The sequence below is a fragment of the Parasteatoda tepidariorum genome, chromosome 11 (genome assembly GCF_982258835.1).
Source record: "Parasteatoda tepidariorum strain Cologne lab strain chromosome 11, Ptep-v5.0, whole genome shotgun sequence".
Taxonomy (NCBI): Eukaryota; Metazoa; Arthropoda; class Arachnida; order Araneae; family Theridiidae; genus Parasteatoda; species Parasteatoda tepidariorum.
The window spans coordinates 17933763-17952183 of record NC_141765.1 but is presented as its reverse complement, the minus strand read 5'-3'; the positions used below and the strand labels follow the sequence as shown (position 1 = coordinate 17952183).

At 27.4% G+C, this 18421-nt stretch overlaps 1 long non-coding RNA gene across 2 annotated transcripts in view; it reads left to right on the top strand.

Moving 5' to 3' along the window:
* The window catches only part of LOC122269190 (uncharacterized), a 49167-nt gene extending 39177 nt beyond the window's left edge, over positions 1-9990 (top strand). The window contains exons 1-3 of one of the 2 annotated variants that reach the window (XR_011638239.2): positions 1126-1149; positions 5626-5875; positions 9828-9990. This is a non-coding gene — a long non-coding RNA (uncharacterized LOC122269190). Of the gene's footprint in view, positions 1-1125; positions 1150-5625; positions 5876-9827 lie in introns of those variants that run through there. The other variant, XR_006225038.3, reaches the window with a different exon arrangement.
* Positions 9991-18421: the final 8431 nt, after the last annotated feature.

The window sequence follows — 18421 nt, the reverse complement described above, 5'->3', positions numbered from 1 at the left end:
TAGTTTTAAAAATACTTGTCTGAAAATTGGGTTTTATGTCAGTTGAATTTACTGGCCTAAAGTGGTATCTAATCTAGTTCATAATTTGATTTTATTGAATGCATAAACTGAAAATGAATGAACTGAAATATGGTTCTCGTTTAAATAAAAATGAAAAAGGCCGTAAATAAAAGTTGAGAATTTTTATCGATTAACATTAAATTACTAATGAAAAATTAATTGGATTCAAATTTTATTACATCGTTTCGTTACTAATAATGTTGTCCCAACTCTCGGAACCCCTGTTATCTTTCTCTGGAACTCAAGGGTTTTCGCAGACGGCCATTTGGCAACCGCTGCTATAAGTGTCAAGATGGAATAATGGAATTTTGAGTAGTTTGTTTTTTAATACTTTTTGTTAGCGAAACTTAGTTTTTAATGAGCATACTGTTCAAGTGAATAGTCACTGAGAAAACTTCATTTTTGAGTATAAATTGAACTCTTTCGTATTTTGTGTATTTGTCGATTGTCTGTTATTCAATTTTCTGTCATCACGTTTCGTCATTTTCTTATTTTCTTCCCGTTGATGCTTAAGCATTTGTACTACATTATATTTCTTTATTAAGCTACCATTTGATATATATATATATATCTTATATATATTGGAAAATTATTATTATTATAATATTTGCAATTTTTCGCTTCTGATCTGAAAATACATTCATAAGCGCCGTGCTGAATTAATATTGCCCATCGAAAACAAGATTTCCGATTGCGATTTATTTTTATCCCAAAAGCACTCAGTATGCAAAATTTTGAATACCTGTGACTTATCCAGGAAATTCTATTAAAGAACGGAAGTGAGTAATAGAAAGTGTCAAAAAATAGATATTTAAAAAACATGATATCGGGGTTTCATATCGATGTAGTTTATTCGATTTTTGATCGAATTCTACAACGTGAACAGTTTTTAACTTCCACCATACATTTCTCAAGGGAAGAGTTCCGCTCGACTCATACATATGTAACCACCTCAAGAGTGCTATGTATAGGGAAAACACATTTTTGTTTTGAAAAAAGTCAAAGTATATTCATTGCGAGTAGATTTTGAAACAAGTATATATACAGAAACTTACGTTAGTTCAGATCACTATTCCACTATTGACTAAGGTGAGTATTTTGTACTCTGTATGGCATTCATACATTCTATAAAAGCATTGTTTCTATATTTGAAGTAATTTTATCTTTATATTTTTATCCAAATATTAGTAGATTTTTACAAATGAATTTTTTTTATTTACTTCAGTTTCTGAAGATATGACATAATTTGTAATAGTTTATTACTTATCAGCATTTTGTGTTCGTCAATAGTAGCTCATAGAAAATTTCGGATAAAATTACTGTATGAAGTACAAACACTTCATACAGTAGCAACAGTACCAATAATTGCATCATTCGTAAAATCCATTTTCACTGATATTATATTGTAATTTTTACAATTATATTTATTTCATGAGTGATTCAGTGATCATACGTTAATTATAACTGTAAAAAATACGTTATATCAGATCTTTTGTTCCGTAACATGTTCCAGCAAAAACGGATTTTACGTTAAAAAGTACTGGTACCCTCAGTGTCTATCTTTTTAGCGTAATTTAATCTGGTATTTCCTACAGTGAATCCAAGCATGTTCATCAAGTAATTTTTTTTCGCTTCTTTTAAAAAAAGAGTAAAAATTTTATTTTTGATCTTTATTTTACAACTTTTATTATAAAGTCCTTCATCAAGGTATGAAGTATCGATGTTCTGAATTTGTGATGAGTTGTAAAGCTAAATATTTGAATAAATTTCTTTGAGTTGTCTACTTCGAAAACATTTACTTAACGTGGCTACCACAACTGATTAAATTTTAAAGAGTAAATATATAGGAAAAAATCCATTTCCTATATATATATATTTCGATATTAAGATATTTTGATATTAAGAGAGATAATTTTCTTCACTTATTCTTATTAACACTTAAAAGTTCTATAATGACTTAACATAACATAACTATCTGGATGCTATGGCGTGTAAAATTTGCTACGTGAAAACAAATGTTCCGTCTTTCTTTTGCTTTCACAGTTTGAAGTCTTTACTTAGTTCAGGTATGATAAAATCAAGTACTATGCTGTTTTTTCTAATGAGTCGTGGGTTAAAAGACATGAAATTTTCTAATAACTTAATCTAAGTCTAATAATAATCAATACTAAAAATTTTGTCAAATAATAAAAAATTGAAAAAATGAAAAAAAAAATTCGTAAAAAAATGAATTTCAAAATGCAATAGAATTTTTTAGCTTGAGTGAATAATAATTTAGTAGTTAAGTATTACAATAATAAAAATGTTCAAAAAGATTTTTTACAAAATTTATGATAGCTACAACGTAGCTCCGCCACTATCGAATTATTGATTTGCTTATTACGCAATTAATGAGCAAACGCAGTTAGAAAATAAGAGCTTTACATGATAAGTTGTATACACTGAAGAAACTCGGTACTTTTTATCGTGAAATTTATTTTTACCGTAAAATATTATGGAACGAAAAGCATAATTAACCGTAATTTTTATAGTAATATATATTGAAAAATCACTGCATTACTATAATTAATTAAATATTATTCTAATAGTTACTATAGAAATCCTTACGGATTCTGCACCAGGGTGCTAATGGTTTTTACCGTAATTTAATCCAGAATTTTTCATAATGATAAAAACTATAGATTTTTACATTTGTTTGAAAAGAGGGCGGGTATACAGTGAATCCAAGAAAATTGAAATTTTAAAAAAGAATGCAAATATAATCGCAAAAATTCAAATATAATGCAAATAAATCGAAATACTATTTAAGTGTTGTGTCCAGTTTTTAATAGAATAGCTGCTAAATATTGAAATTTGAATTAAAGCTTGACTAGAATGATAAAAACTCTGAAAAGTGGGTACATATTTGAGCCTTTTTTAAAAAAAATGCATATATACATTTCAGCTTTTTTGAAGAGCCATTTAAATAGAGTTTCCAGTTTTTAACAACATGACTAATAAATACTGAAATGTGAATTAAAACTTAACTCGAATGATAAAAGCCATACATTTATATATTTATTTGAAGGAGAACATATTTGAAACTTTTTTTAAAAATGCATATATATATATATATATATATATATATATATATATATATATATATATATATATATATATATATATATATATATATATATATATATATATATATATATATATATATATATATATATATATATATATATATATATATATATATATATATATATATATATATATATATATATATATATATATATATATATATATATATATATATATATATATATTTGAACTTTTTTGAACTGCATTTAAATGGTGTTTCCAGTCTTTAATAGTATAGCTGATAAATACTGAAATATGAATTAATACTCAATTAGAATGATGAAATCTATGAAAAATGTGTACTTATTTGAAACTTTTTTTAAAAAGTGCATATATACATTTCAGCTTTTTTGAAGAGCCATTTAAGTGATATTTTCAGTTTTTAATAGCATGACTTATAAAAACTGAAATGTTAATTAAAGCGTAACTAAAATAATAAAAAACTATAAATTTATGTATTTATTTCAAAAGAGAGTACATATTTGAAACTTTTTAAAAAAGTGTATATACATTTCAGTTTTTTTGAAGTGCCATTTAAGGGGTGTTTCCAGTTTTTAATATCACTACTGATGAATACTTAAATGTGAATTAAAGCTTAACTAGAACGATTCATTTTGCCGATTTTGCTGCAGTTTTTGATGAAGTATTTAACTATTTTTCAAAGGAAATATTTTTCAATCTTTTGCTGACATATTAATTTTAAATATTTTGAGAATTGGTCTAAAATTTCATTCTGCTATCCTTAGTAATTTATAAGATGAATAAACAATAAGATAATTGGCAAAACGTGGGAAAATTGTCTTGTGAAACGAAACATTTAAAGTTCCAGATCATTTAATTATTAGTATAAAAATTTCAAAATATTCAACATCACAGTGATTATGAAAATTTATTAAAGCGAATTGAATCAAAAAGCTAAACTTACCTTTGTTGTAAAAATTTTTGCTGTAATTGGATTCAGAATACGCTAGAATATTCCAGATTCTGAATACGCAATTTTTAAATAGCTATTTTAGGTAATGATTAACATTCGTCAACTTAGTTTCAACATGTTCGGAAACCAATTGGCCATTGTTGCACCGTGGTACCATAATTATGGTCATAGTATATAAGCACAGCGTCCTGATGTTTCGAAAATGGTTTTCAAAAGTGCACTAATATACGATTTAAGGCGCTCTTCTTTACCCTTCATTTCTAAAAATGAGTTGTAAATTACCAATGAGTTGTCATTTACCCTTCAATTCTGACTAAAAATGAGTTGTAAATTACCAATAAAATATGAAAGTTAGTCTCACTGCTGCGTTATTTACTTACAGTAAAAAAGTGCCTTGAACGAGCGAAATAAAGCATTGATGACAAATATTTATGCTAATATAATATTTAAATATTTCTGCTGTAATACAGCTTTAGCAATTTTTCTGTGTCATGTTATTTATGTGGATATTTAGAAGAGTAGCTAAAATTATAGTTATCTTCTCATCTTTTGATTGCATTCAATTTTAAGTGCTAAAATAGAGTAAATCATTTACATTCTTATAAATGATCTGACTAATTAGTGTATTATGTTAAATTGCATTTCAAATCAGACCATCTTGATTGTGAAGAAAGTGAGCTTGGTTCGCAAAGTGTAATATCGCGTGGCAATCCTTAGGGGTTTGCGATCCTCAGAAAGCAAGGAGCGTGATACAGTAATGCGGATTTTAAGCTAGAAAATAAAGCGCTTTCTCATGACGTCACTGAAAAGCTTTCATTTGAAGGTATTTGACACTGAAAAAAATGACTTGGTGTAGTTTTGAACATCCTGCGTGCTTAAGCGGACACTGCTCGTAAAAACACTCTAGTGCCTTACAGTTATAGACTAATAAAGTAAATTTACAGAATTTATTGAGAGAGCTTGTTTTTTAATATTTGGTTAAAATTTGCTTCAGAAAAATTTACTTACGTTTGTTTTGTACAGTACGAAATTTTCCTAAAAAAAGCATTCTTAAAAATTTTCACAAAGTGATAAAGCCTTTTAAATCGATATTTAAGAAACAGCTCTTAATAAATTGATCTAAGCATTATATGTAATACTTAAATACGAAACTCAAGTTTATTAGTACAGCAGTTTTAGAGAAAATGCTTTTTTCATGTTGACATTTTTAGTTTTGAGGAATTGAGGTAAAAAAATAGGTAACAATGTTATTTAAGGGCTTAGAGAGTTTTTGAAAATTCATAAGAATACTTCTATTTCAGATAAAATAAGGTTATAATTTGTGTTTCAATTTTTACAATCTGAATTTTATCATAAAGTTTTAAAAAAAAGAGATTTGTGGCCTACACCGAGAAGTCAAAAGTGTAAAACTACCCACCTAAAAAGACTGAAAAATGCGCATATTGATTTTTTTAATGTTTATCCTACTAAGCAAGAAATACACAAAATGTTTCATGTCTTTTCAGTTTAACAAAATTTTTGACATTTCCATAAACGAAGGAATAAAGTTTCACCATGATATCCCTCCGAAGCGAGCTGTTCTTTACTCTCCTTATCATTCTGTTGTCAACTTCATGTTTATTAGAAGCTGGAACTATTCATAGCTCCTTAGGCACTGGTGAAACTAATCGTGGATGGAAACCCGGAGGCAAAAGAAGCATGGATTGTTCTCTGCTGCAATCTGAAGCCCTTTTATCAATTCTTGAAGTCGTAAAGGTAATTCTATATATTCTATTTGATTTTGTGAGCACTTTAATTATAATATTAAAATATACACATAATATCCAAAAATTTAAACTACATTATCGCGTAAACTCTTGGAAATCTTAATAAAAGAAAAACGTAATTCTTGTCTCCTTCTAAGTTGTAACATTAGAATCTTGTAATGAAAATTAAAAAGAATTAAAGTTGATGGTAATATGATTTATTAAGGCTATATAATATTAAGGCTGAAGTAAATATATCGTTTGAAGTGGACTAATGTTTAAAATCCTGTGGTCTTAAGGTTCCTTTTAGAGAGATTAAAAACTCAACTTCATCCATGTTAACCATGGTTCCTCTTAGAAGAGGATTAAATGGAAGCAATTTATTTATGCATTTAGTCATTAATTCATATTTTCTGTCTCATATTATTCATTGAAACAAATTCCATTGAATCAGTTATCAATAATAACAAGGTTGTAAGTTTTTTTAAAACTTAAACTATGAAGGGCACGCAGAAAAAAAAAACGTTGGTAAAACTACCATACTTGTATGGTAATAACATTTCTAGTAAAAAACTATAATTTTTGATAATAAAACAAAAATATACGGTATTTAAACCATTCATTTGTTAATTCATCCTTTCGTATGGTATCAGTTTACTGGAATTTCTGGCTTAGAAAAATATAGATTTTACTACCTCATATTTTGTAATAAATGCGAAACTGAGGAGTAAATGCTGTAATCGAATAAATAGTGTTTATGCCACGCTCTAAAGTATCATGATAAAATTAGCAAATTTTGCCATATTTTCCAAATTTAATCACAGATAACAAAATCATATTTTATTGCTAATTTTAATGGAATCATTACCAAAGTGCTTCGGTAAAAATTACCGAGATTTTTGCTTCTCCCATAGAGCCAGAAACACAGAAAATTTTAATATATTTTGGCAGTTCTGGCTATATTTTTTATTCGGAGTAGTTTCAAAAATACTTCTAAATAAAAAAAATAGTATTAGAATCATTAGAAGCGATTTCAAAGGTTATAATTAAATAAAAAAAAACTGAAAGAAAAAATTGGTAATTACGCTCACGAGATTCTGTTGCGCTCTGATTGTTAATATGATGAAAGTTGAATCATTTTTACAGTCTGAAAGGAATCCTTAATGCACAGTAAAAGCAAATTTTACAGTGAAAGTACATGAAGTGTCATTTGTCAATCGAGCTGAATTTTTTACAGATGGTTTTTACATTTTTCCACATGTAAAAACCATCTGTAAAAAAATCACTCATGGAAATTATTTTACCTGTTTCGAAGTAACCATTAGCCTGTTAATTAGGTCAAAAACTGCAATTCTTATCTTCAGTACTTTGCCAACCTTGTGATGCCACAGTCGGCATATTAATTAATCGAATTTCAATTAAATTAAAATTAAACTGAAATTCGATTAAGAAAGATAAAAAAGTAAGTTTAAGAAATTAAATAAATTTTAAAATCTAGGAAATATGTAATGCCTATTGTGGCATCACAAATCTCTATTTATAATGTAGAGGAAAAGTGATGTTGACATTGAAAGGTTTCTTTGATTTAAGACTCCCCCTTCTATTTGGTAATTTACGTGTTTTCAAGATTCTAACTAATACATTAAGTTTAAAAACTAGAATAAAAGAAATTCTAGTGTTCTGAGTAACAAATTCCAATCTTTCTGCATAATTCTGCTGTTGTAATTCTTTACTAAGATAATAATAATTGGTTGAAATCAATATTTTTAAATATCTTAAACGTGGTTTTCCCAATTTATTCGCCATTGTACATTTTGCTAAATTTCTGTGTTACGTTATAAATTCTTTCCTAAACTTACTATTAGAATAATTCATAACTCTTCAACTAAGGCAAAATCGACGAAACTTTTCTAAAAGTACTTTTTTTAATATAGGATGTAATTGTTTTTTCTTCAAAGGCAACTGTGATACCTAATAAGTATAATTTTTCAGACTTTTTTTTATGGATTATGAAAACATATATTTAGGTTAGTGATTAAAGAACAAGTTTCATAGTAAAAAACTTATTGTGAAGCAATAACCAATCACAAGTTTCTCTGTTAGCTTAATATATTTTAACAGCAAACATCATTTTACAATATTTTTAACATATATGGTATGTAATTGTTTACATTTTTTGACATGCCATTGTTTCACAATAAGCCTGTCTATGGAAAACAGTTAATGGTGATATACGGTTAATCTTGTACACATTTTATTGATTTTTGGTTTTGTCTATTTTGTCTTAACTTAACGATAACTATTTAGTCTTATATTAGCTATAAGCATTTTGTTTAAGGGAAGAAAATTATCTTTTTCATCGCTTTTTCAGAGTAAATAAAGAAAATCGGAGCTCTATTTGAGGGGAAAAAATTATAAGCTGATATTGATATTTGGAAGGGAACAATTGGTTTCCAAGATGGGTTATACCACCATCACATTGGTTACTGTAGAATTCCTGATTGACGATATAAGACAAGTTAATTAATAAATGGGACAGAGGACATTAAAGGCTTATAGTGAGTCAGTAGAAACTTGAAGGAGAGTTAATTTTCAAAAACCTGAGCACACTTTAAAATTAATAACTTGTTTTGTTTTGAATCTAAAAATTATATAAACCTTTTTAATTTTGTATTATAAGAGACACTTTAAAACAAACGACAAAATGTACACGGGGTTTTCAAATTCGGCTATCCTTGTTTAGGAGCTTTTTTTGACATAACTTTGCTCAATTTTCAGAAACCCATTTTTACAGTGAAGCAGTTAGCTAGGTTAAAATAAATGTACCTTGTTACAGATTATTTAACTAATTTTTGAAGTTGAAGTAAAACCTTCAGATGTTTACTACTCTCTGTTTACATTAAAAAAGTCCAAAATAAGGAGAACATAAAAAATTTGGCGGAAAAAAAAGGTTTTTGAATATGTTTTTTTAAAAATTTATCTGTCTATATTTTTTTTTAATAAATTTATGAGTCTATTTGCTACCTGAATTTTTAAATAATTAAAATAGATATTATCAAAATAACGTTTTTTAATGTTATGTATTGTTAATTTAATGTAACTGCATGAGATGGTTAGAAATAATGTGTTACACGTACTAGGAGGAGTATAAAACATAGATAATGGATTGAAAGCCGACCTCATTACTTTATAAATGAGGCCATTTTTTTTCAAACCAATAGTCAACATTAAATTGATAAATTAATAATGTCTGATTTAAACTGGAAGCTAATATACTTTTTTTCATCAAAAGTGCACAGAGAAAAAAGCATGGCTAAAACTACCAGAAGATGGTAAAATTTACCTTGTCCCTGGCTCTATAGAACATCAAAAAGCTCGGTAGTTTTTACCGAAGCACTTTGCTAATAAGTTTGGTAAAATATGGTTTTATAATCTGCGATAAAATTTAGTAAATGTGGTAAAATTTAGTAATTTTATCGTGATACCTTAGCTATAGGAAGAGGAATAATTACCAAATGAATGGTTTAAATACTCTATATATTCGTTATCATAACAGTGTGGTAATTTTATTTGAATTTTTTTCTCCTTGTACTATGAAATTAAAAGTTTCCAATATGAACGTATTGGTAATTAGATACATTTTGAGTATCTTAACAATATAGTTTGAAATGCTGCATAAAAATATCAAAACCATTAAAAAATAAAGGTTAAAAAATAAGAAGCTTTTTAGTTTTTGGAGGGGACGTAGAAATTTTTTTATTTTTTTTTTTATTTTGCAAAAATTTAGGAAACTAAAAGTTACAATATTTAGGAAAAAGCACGGAAGGAACATAGTTCAATTATTTGTTTTTTTTATTTCACCTGCAGTTTGATTTTGCTTAAGAAATCAGTCTTTTTTTAACTTATTTATGATGAGACTTATTGATTTTTTTGTTTTAGACATTTTTCTTGATATTTTTCAGGAAGAAGCTGCCAAAATATCTATGTGCGAAAGGGTTCATTATGAAGAAAAGGCTGTTTGGTGACTTTCTGTTGATAGCCTCTTCTAGCATTTTAATGCTTTCAAAATTCTATTTATGAATGTAATTTATTTAAATTCTTTATTAAAGTAACATTATTAGCATATGTTTGTATTTTTTAATAGCAAAAACTACAACAAACAGCACTTAAAAAGTTTAAACTTTAGATTTATTCATAATTGTAATGTATTGCAGGGATAAAACCTATCTTCGACACTCGAAATAATGATTTTCTCTAATAATATTTATTTTATAAGTTCACAACAGGTATTCATAAATATTAAGTTATATTTTGTCCATCTCTATTCAGCGTCCACTATGATGATTCGATAAAAGATTCAAAATGTCATTTTGAGGAAAGGTCAAAGTTTTGAAAAAAATCAAAAGCATTTTTGATCAATTTTTTAATGCTTGAAAAGTTAAAAGCAGTTAAGTTAAAAGTAGTAAAGTTGAAAAGTAAGTCCTCTTTTACTTTATTTAGAGTTATTAATGTATGCAAAAGTTTACAATTAACGTTTCATGTTAAGGATTTTCATTTAAATGGAAAAATCTCTCTAAATAGACAGTTTTATAAAGTAGTTTAATGTATTTTTTAAAAAAAAATTCAAACAATTTATTGGTTTTTTAGCTCTTTTAATTTTTCAACAAGATGGCAGAGTAAATTTCAAGCTTATAACTTAGCTTGAATCTTAAATCAATTGAATATTCAGTTTGAATCTCAAATATCTGGCATTTTTTTGCACTACATGAAATGGTTACTTAGAAGTAGAAGATTTAAGGATTATATTTTGTCTATGAAAGCTACAATTAAAGTTTTTGAGTTTGAATAATTAAAGTTTTGGATTAAAATTAAGCTAAGAGTCTGGTGTAATAAACATACTAGGTTCAAATTCCAAAGTTACACGAATCTTAAACTTCAATGTACAGCGAACTGTCAGGCTTGAAGTGTAACGAACTAAACTGAAATCAAATCGATAAAACATATATATATATATATATATATATATATATATATATATATATATATATATATATATATATATATATATATATATATATATATATATATATATATATATATATATATATATATATATATATATATATATATATATATATATATATATATATATATATATATATATATATATATATATATATATATATATATATATATATATATATATATATATGCATATACTTTTATGAAAATTTGTTCTTAATCTTTTGACACTTTATTCTTTTTATGTCCTACGTCTTTGATTTTAATTCTCGATGCTTTTAATTTTGTTTCTAAAATGTTATTAAATTTAAGTTTAAAAAAGGCACTTCTCCTTTTTTATATTTGATGACTGATCTGTTTAAAATGCTGGATAAAATGCACATAACCTATCTCGTCATAAGTCTAAAAATTCCAGGCTTGCCTTAGTCCTGTTCCTGATTTATATTCTAAAATTTTATTAAGTGTGAAACAATTTATAGTGGATTTTTACATGCATACTTTTCTCAAAAATAGGAAATCAATTTTAAGCTCAAAACTCTGGCATTGTTTTGCTCTACATGAAATATTTCAGCAATTAAAAAAATAAATTTTTGACATGAAAGTCACAATTTTTGGAATAATTAAAGGTTTGGATTAAAATTAAGCTAAATGTCTAAGGATTCTTGATTTATCCTAGTCCTATTCCTGGTTTATATTCTAAAATTTTATTAAGTGTGAAACTATAGATAGTGGATAGTTACATGCATTTTCTCAAAAATAGAAAGTCTTGTATTAACATTATTTTTCTTATCAACTTTATTAGGAGTCTATGAAATTAAAAATAGACTCTAGAATAAAGGAATTTTTCGAACCAAAAAATTTTTAAGATTGTAAATTAACATTATTAAACTATTCGAATAGACCCTCGCATACGTACTTTTCTCGAAAATTATAAAGGTATCTTATGAATTTTATTTCAATAACCAACTTTAAAAGTATATTTAACGCAGAAAACTAACCTTAGATGGTAAAATGAATTACTTTTCTTGAGCTGCAAACTCATCATTTTGTCTCCTTACTTTTGAAAAGTTAAAACTATTTATCACCAATTTCTATTTCTGTTGAAAAGTTTTGAAGTTTAGAGTGCGCCCATCTATTTTTTAGTAATCCTTCTTCGATGCAGCCCCTGTGACCAGCTGAAAATTTTTTCTAAATCCTCTAATCCTAAACTCCCCTTTACTAAGCCGAGATAAGTTTTTATTTTTTGGAGAGTTCTTCAATTTGGATTTTTATTTCGAATTCTTTAAAATTTCATAAATGAATTTCTTAAAAGAGTTTGAAGTCTTATTTTGTTTTCGGAATAGTGTCATTTTTAAGAATGGAAAAAAAAGTTAAAAAAGACTATGACTTGTTTATATTTCAGCAAAACAGTACAATAAAGCTGTTTTTTGAAAATCCTGTTGTTATACGAAATAATGCTTTATAGCAAATAAGATTCTGTTTTTATAACTGTTAAGAGTTCGTAACAGTTATGCGTGAATTTAGAGTTAATTTTTTTCATCTTCGGCTAAAGTATTCTACACTTATAGTGAAAATGGCGCAATATACTTATGGAGAAAAGCCATAGTTTGAATGAAAATGAATATTTTGTGTTTAAATTTTAATTATTAAAAAGTTACTTCAAATCTTTGTTTGAATTCATCACAATCTACAAAAATCTAAAATTACTGATTTGTTTGATTTTCATCACAGCAATAAATTTTCGCTAGATCAGAAATTTTCAGAAAAAGGTTAATATTTTTCTTAAATATTTAAGCTGTTTGTTCGTCTTAAAGTTCGGAGAATATTTTACAACGAAACGGTTTATGCAGTTTAAAACTAAAGCTTTACGTTTGGTTTAAGGTACTTAAACTATAGCTTTTTTATTTTTCTTGGTGTAAGAGCACGAAGGAAAACAATAAGGAAATCTATAGAATAAGTGAAATTATGCTATTAATAATTTAAAAATTTTATTCAAATTGCAAATCACCAATGCAAAATTTTCGCATTGAGAAGTAACTAACTCATTTGTAAAATTTGGGGAATGCTCGTCGCTAATTTTAAATTTTTTGATTCAAGTGAACAATAATATTTAACTCTTTGAAGTAGAATTTTTGTTACACATACTTGTTAAATTTTTTTCATAATTGTGTATTAATATAGGTCAAAATAAATAAAAAACAAAGGCGTCTTTTTCTGCGTTAAAGGTAAAATCTTCCAAGCACGGCTTACTTTGAAACAATATTTTTTTTTAAATTTGTACTTATTTACAATTAATTTAGATCTAGGAGAAACAGTTATTTATCATTCTTTAACTTACAAAATCAATTATTGATAAATGTCTGAATATGAACGAATTTTTTTTCCCAACTACTTTTTTCGGATTTTTAATTTTAATACAAATATAATTACGATAACCTAATAGGGTTTTTAAAAAATATTATACTATATTTATAAATAAGAAATACCAAAATGTATTTTTTCTCAAGCGTCAGAAATGTTTTTATTAAAAGGACACCTAAGTTTCATATGCGTCAAAGGGTTAAGAGAACTTAGTTCAAACCATATCAAGTGCTTAAAATTAAGCTAAAATATAAAAATATTCGAATGAGTGCATTTCTTGCATGTATTCTCTTAATCGTACAAAGCCCGCCGGTTCTTAAAATCATTTGTTTTGCGGTTATTTAATTTTATAAAGTGGTTGATTTTATAAATTAGTATATCAATAATTAGAAATGAAAATGGCTTTCAAAATTTAACTTTACAAATACACTAAAACCTGAATCAAATATCACATTCATGCTTTATCTTAATTTTTTTAATGTACAGTGCTCAAGAAAAAAAAACGAAAAAAGAAAATGAATCACCCAAAGTAACTTTTGATCTAATGATGGGATATTCACGTTCTAGGACTCAATCTTAATGATTCGAGGGGGTGACATCAAATATGCTAAACTAGTTTATGCTTGTATTTTCATTAGGGGCCTCGGGGCACTCTTAGTTTTGGCTCTGCCACTAACAACAGAAAGGCTCCTGTGTGTTTGCAGACAGTGTGTCCCCTGATGAAGTGCTGCTCTGTAAACACACAACTTTATTTAAATTTTATTTAAATTTTATTTAACTATTTTTGAGTAATTTTTATTTAAATTATTTTTGAGTAAATTTATATTCTTACTAGTTTATATGATTTGAATTTGGTTTTAGCTGCCTTGAGCGCTATTCCAATTTGAATTAATGTATTTAAGGTTGTTTTCATTTTTACCTTCTGTTTAATTAATTTCACTTAAGAATTTGAATTTACGTTTGGATCAAATATGCTAATTAATATATGCAGACGATATTTTAAATAATAAAATCTGACACAACAAGGTACTTTCTCTGAATAAACATAACTTTTTTCGAGGGATTCGGATTTCTGTTCCCCAAAATATAGGGGATTGCGCATTCTGGGAAATATGGTCCCAATAGTTTGGTCAGGAGAGGGGTCCAAAGTTTTGACCCTTTAATGTTAATTTTACTTTTTGCGTAATTAAGAAAACTCGAAAACTATCTCTAAAACTTTTTAAACGAATTGAAAAATTTTTGCACACAATTATAATTATAATTGGCGAAATCAACCGTGTTTCTGACTCTATGGGAGCCTCTAAGTCTCGGCAATTCTTACTAAAGCGTTTCGGTAATGATTTTGGTAAAATTAGCAAAAAATGGCTTTATAAATTGTGGATAAAATTTGATAAATGTGGTAAAATATGTTCACTTCATCATGATGGATTAAAGAAAGGCATAAAAACTATTCCTTTTTTAAATTTCTTTTTTAGCTTTGTATTTGTTGCTAAATGCATGGCAATGAAAACTGCAATTTTAAAAACCAGAATTCCGATAAATCATTTCCATATTAAGAAAAAAAATTACCAAACGAATAGTTTACGTACCGTATATTTGGTTTTTATTGCCAAAATTGTGGTGTTTTGCCAGAAATGTCATTACGAAACAGAATAGCAATTTTGCTAGAATTTTTCTCCGTCAGGAAACTAGCTCAAACTTGTCCATCTATTCCCTTCTGTTTCTTGATGAAACATTTAACGGAATGGATATTTTTTACTTATATGGTGTATGCCATTAGATCGTTAAATAAACGTTTTAGTTCTATTTAGTTGATTTATTTTGTCTTGACTGAGAGGGTTAATGAATGAGTGATGATCATTTACATTAAATAAGGTTGGGGCATCTAATAACTCTATTTAAGATATAAATGGTTTTTATTTTGTAAAAAAAATGATACAAGAAGTTGAATGTAAAACTTACCACTATTTATCTTTTTTTAACTCAGACCTTTCAATTTCTCCAATTTATGTACTTCACACCAGTAACTTTGTTTCTTTGATTCAAGGGGGGCAAAATGGAAGTTATCTGCTTTCTGGATACTTTTCGATACTTTTGAAAAATTAGAAAATTCGAAATTTTAAGAGGCGAAAAAATACGATTTCTTTTCATTTCAAAAGCATATGTTGCAGATTCGACTTCAAAAAGTAGCTGATTTTAAAATTTTGTGATTTCATTAGTGGTGATCACTACATAGTGTTAGCCAGGAAATTGTGGAGATTCAATCTTAATGACCCCCTTCCGGCTCTTGACGAGTTGACACGGGTAGGCTATCCCTTTTTTACCTTAAATGTGTTTCTTAAAAACCGTTTTTAGCTATGAATAATTTTTTAGCATTATAATATATCGAAGTGACACATAAGCTGCGCAATTTTCGTACATAAAAGTAAAGTTAGTCTCAAAATTTTGTTCAGCATTTAATACGTACCAATTTAAAGTTATTAAAACATTATTGAACTACAATCATAACTAAAACTATTATTATGTAATTTCTAACAATTTTATCAATTAATACTGAACCATAAATTAAATATACATATTTTCGCTTTATAGCTTATTTTCCATAGGGTAGTCGTGCAAAATAAGGACAAAGCTCATAAAGAATTACAATGATTCCATAGTTACCATATCATTTAACTACATTCTCAGAAAAATCAGTTCATTTTTAAACCATAATATCGGCACCTTGAACATAATACTATGCAAGTTTGTTTCAGTCTTAATAAAACATTAAATTGCAGAATGTTTTTGTTCAAATTTAACCATAGTATCGTATAATCTAATATGAAGACTTTAATTCACACGATACTATGTTTTAATTTGATACCTAAATGAGGTTGCACAAAATTTGAGTAACATTACAATTTACCACGATCTAAATTTGCAGCCATATACATTGTAAAAACTTTCGTGTTTTTTAACACTAAAAAGTAGTGGCAACTACTTTTCACCAAAGTGGTGTTCCACAACACCAAAATTCACAGATATTTTCTGGTGAAGTAGAGCATCAAGAATGCTTCTTTACAGTACTTGGTGTAAAGTAAGCACCACTATGTTTGTTATTCAGTAACCCTAAATTTTATAATTACTGTAAGATACGATGCATATAAGAATCAGTAAAGTTACATTTGCATTACAATAAAAGGGAATAATCATAAATTTAGGATGCCTCACCAACGCTTAAAATAAAATTAGTTTTTGAATCAAACATACGCGTAGCATAGAGAGAACATTAAGACGAATTTGAACTAGGCTTAACTGAGCAGAAGCGGATATAAATTACAACTTATTAAGTTATCTAATACAGTTCACAGAAATTTAAAAATTAATATATAATTATCTTTATTACACAACTGAAAACGTACATTCATATTTTAACGGCAAACTTTTGTATCAGTAGAAATTGTTTAGTGGCGTAGAATAAAAAACAGTAGCTAACTCTTACTGGATGTAAAATAATTTCTGGCGATGCAAAGAGCGCCAACGTTGGTATGTTTGAAAGCTGAAGTAGCTCATTTCATTGTGAACTTGGCTCGTAAGCTTGGTGTTATCTTTTTCCAATTTAGATATTTATAACCACAACCTTTGAACTGTATGTGAAATCTCTTAGTTGGTGCTAGCTTGAACTAAAATGCTCCTTTATCCTTGCCAACGTTGGTATGTTTGAAAGCTGAAGTAGCTCATTTCATTGTGAACTTGGCTCGTAAGCTTGGTGTTATCTTTTTCCAATTTAGATATTTATAACCACAACCTTTGAACTGTATGTGAAATCTCTTAGTTGGTGCTAGCTTGAACTAAAATGCTCCTTTATCCTTGCCAACGTTGGTATGTTTGAAAGCTGAAGTAGCTCATTTCATTGTGAACTTGGCTCGTAAGCTTGGTGTTATCTTTTTCCAATTTAGGTATTTATAACCACAACCTTTGAACTGTATGTGAAATCTCTTAGTTGGTGTTAGCTTGAACTAAAATGTTCCTTTACACAATGTTTTGGGTTGTTCAACAACAAATTCGAAGAGATATTACACCACGGTTTTTATGAAGTACATTTCTTGTAGGGGAAAAACAACTTAAATGAAATAGTTATATACAAAATAGGTAATAGTTTTCGGAAGTCAAAAACTGCATAATCTTTGCGTATTTTATTTTTGATCAAGAATTTTTCGGCCATCCTTTTAGTTTAGAACATTTTCTTCCAAGCCCATCAGAAATAAACGGGAAATCACATAAAATTTTTGAAAAAAATATTTACGTAACTCAGATGGGTTGCTGAAAAAATTAAGTTTGCTTCAGTAAAAACGGAAAAAAAAATTGGTTTTATTGTCAAGTTAAACTTTACATACGATACCGGATAGTGTTAAACCATAATAACATTCAAGATCATTTCAACTTTAATACAGTAGGCAGTTAAACAAAGCTACCGCATAATTTGAATCTTCTTCAATTTCACTAAACTGTAAAGAATTCCGGATCAAATTACGGTTTTAAGAACCAGCACATTGGGTATATCATACGAAAAATCCGTTTTAGCGTAAAATCCATTTTTACCGTAAAGTATTATACCATAATTTCCACAGTAATATTCATTTAATTAGAGTAATTCAGAGATTATTACGTAACAAAATTACGATATATTAAATTTTTTATTTCGTTACATGTTCCGATAAAAAAAGGAAATTACGGTAACAAGTATTGACTTCCTGAGTGTCGATCCTTTTCACCGTAATTTTCTGTGTACATGATGCTCTAATTTAACTTGAATTTGTCCTTTAATATGGTTATGACGATTTTTCTGAGAAGGCAGTGCGTTTTTATGAGAAATTGTTCACGTTTTTGCTGTTCTATCATGTGCGATAATAAATAGTACTAAAAATGGTAATTTTGAAAAAATATTTATAAAATATTACGACAATGCAAAGCGATGTGAAATAGGCTTTTCTCTGATAAACAAATATCTGGTAAATATTTCAAAGATAATAAGAGTAACAAATAATTGTACTCATACACTGCAAATAATTCCGGAAAATATAATTATCTGTTTAATGGTTCTTCGCTACGGAAGGTGCCGGAAGTGTTGCTCATTTTGCGTTTCCTCGTGAGCACCTTGTGACCAAAGTCACTCAGGCGAACAACGTTA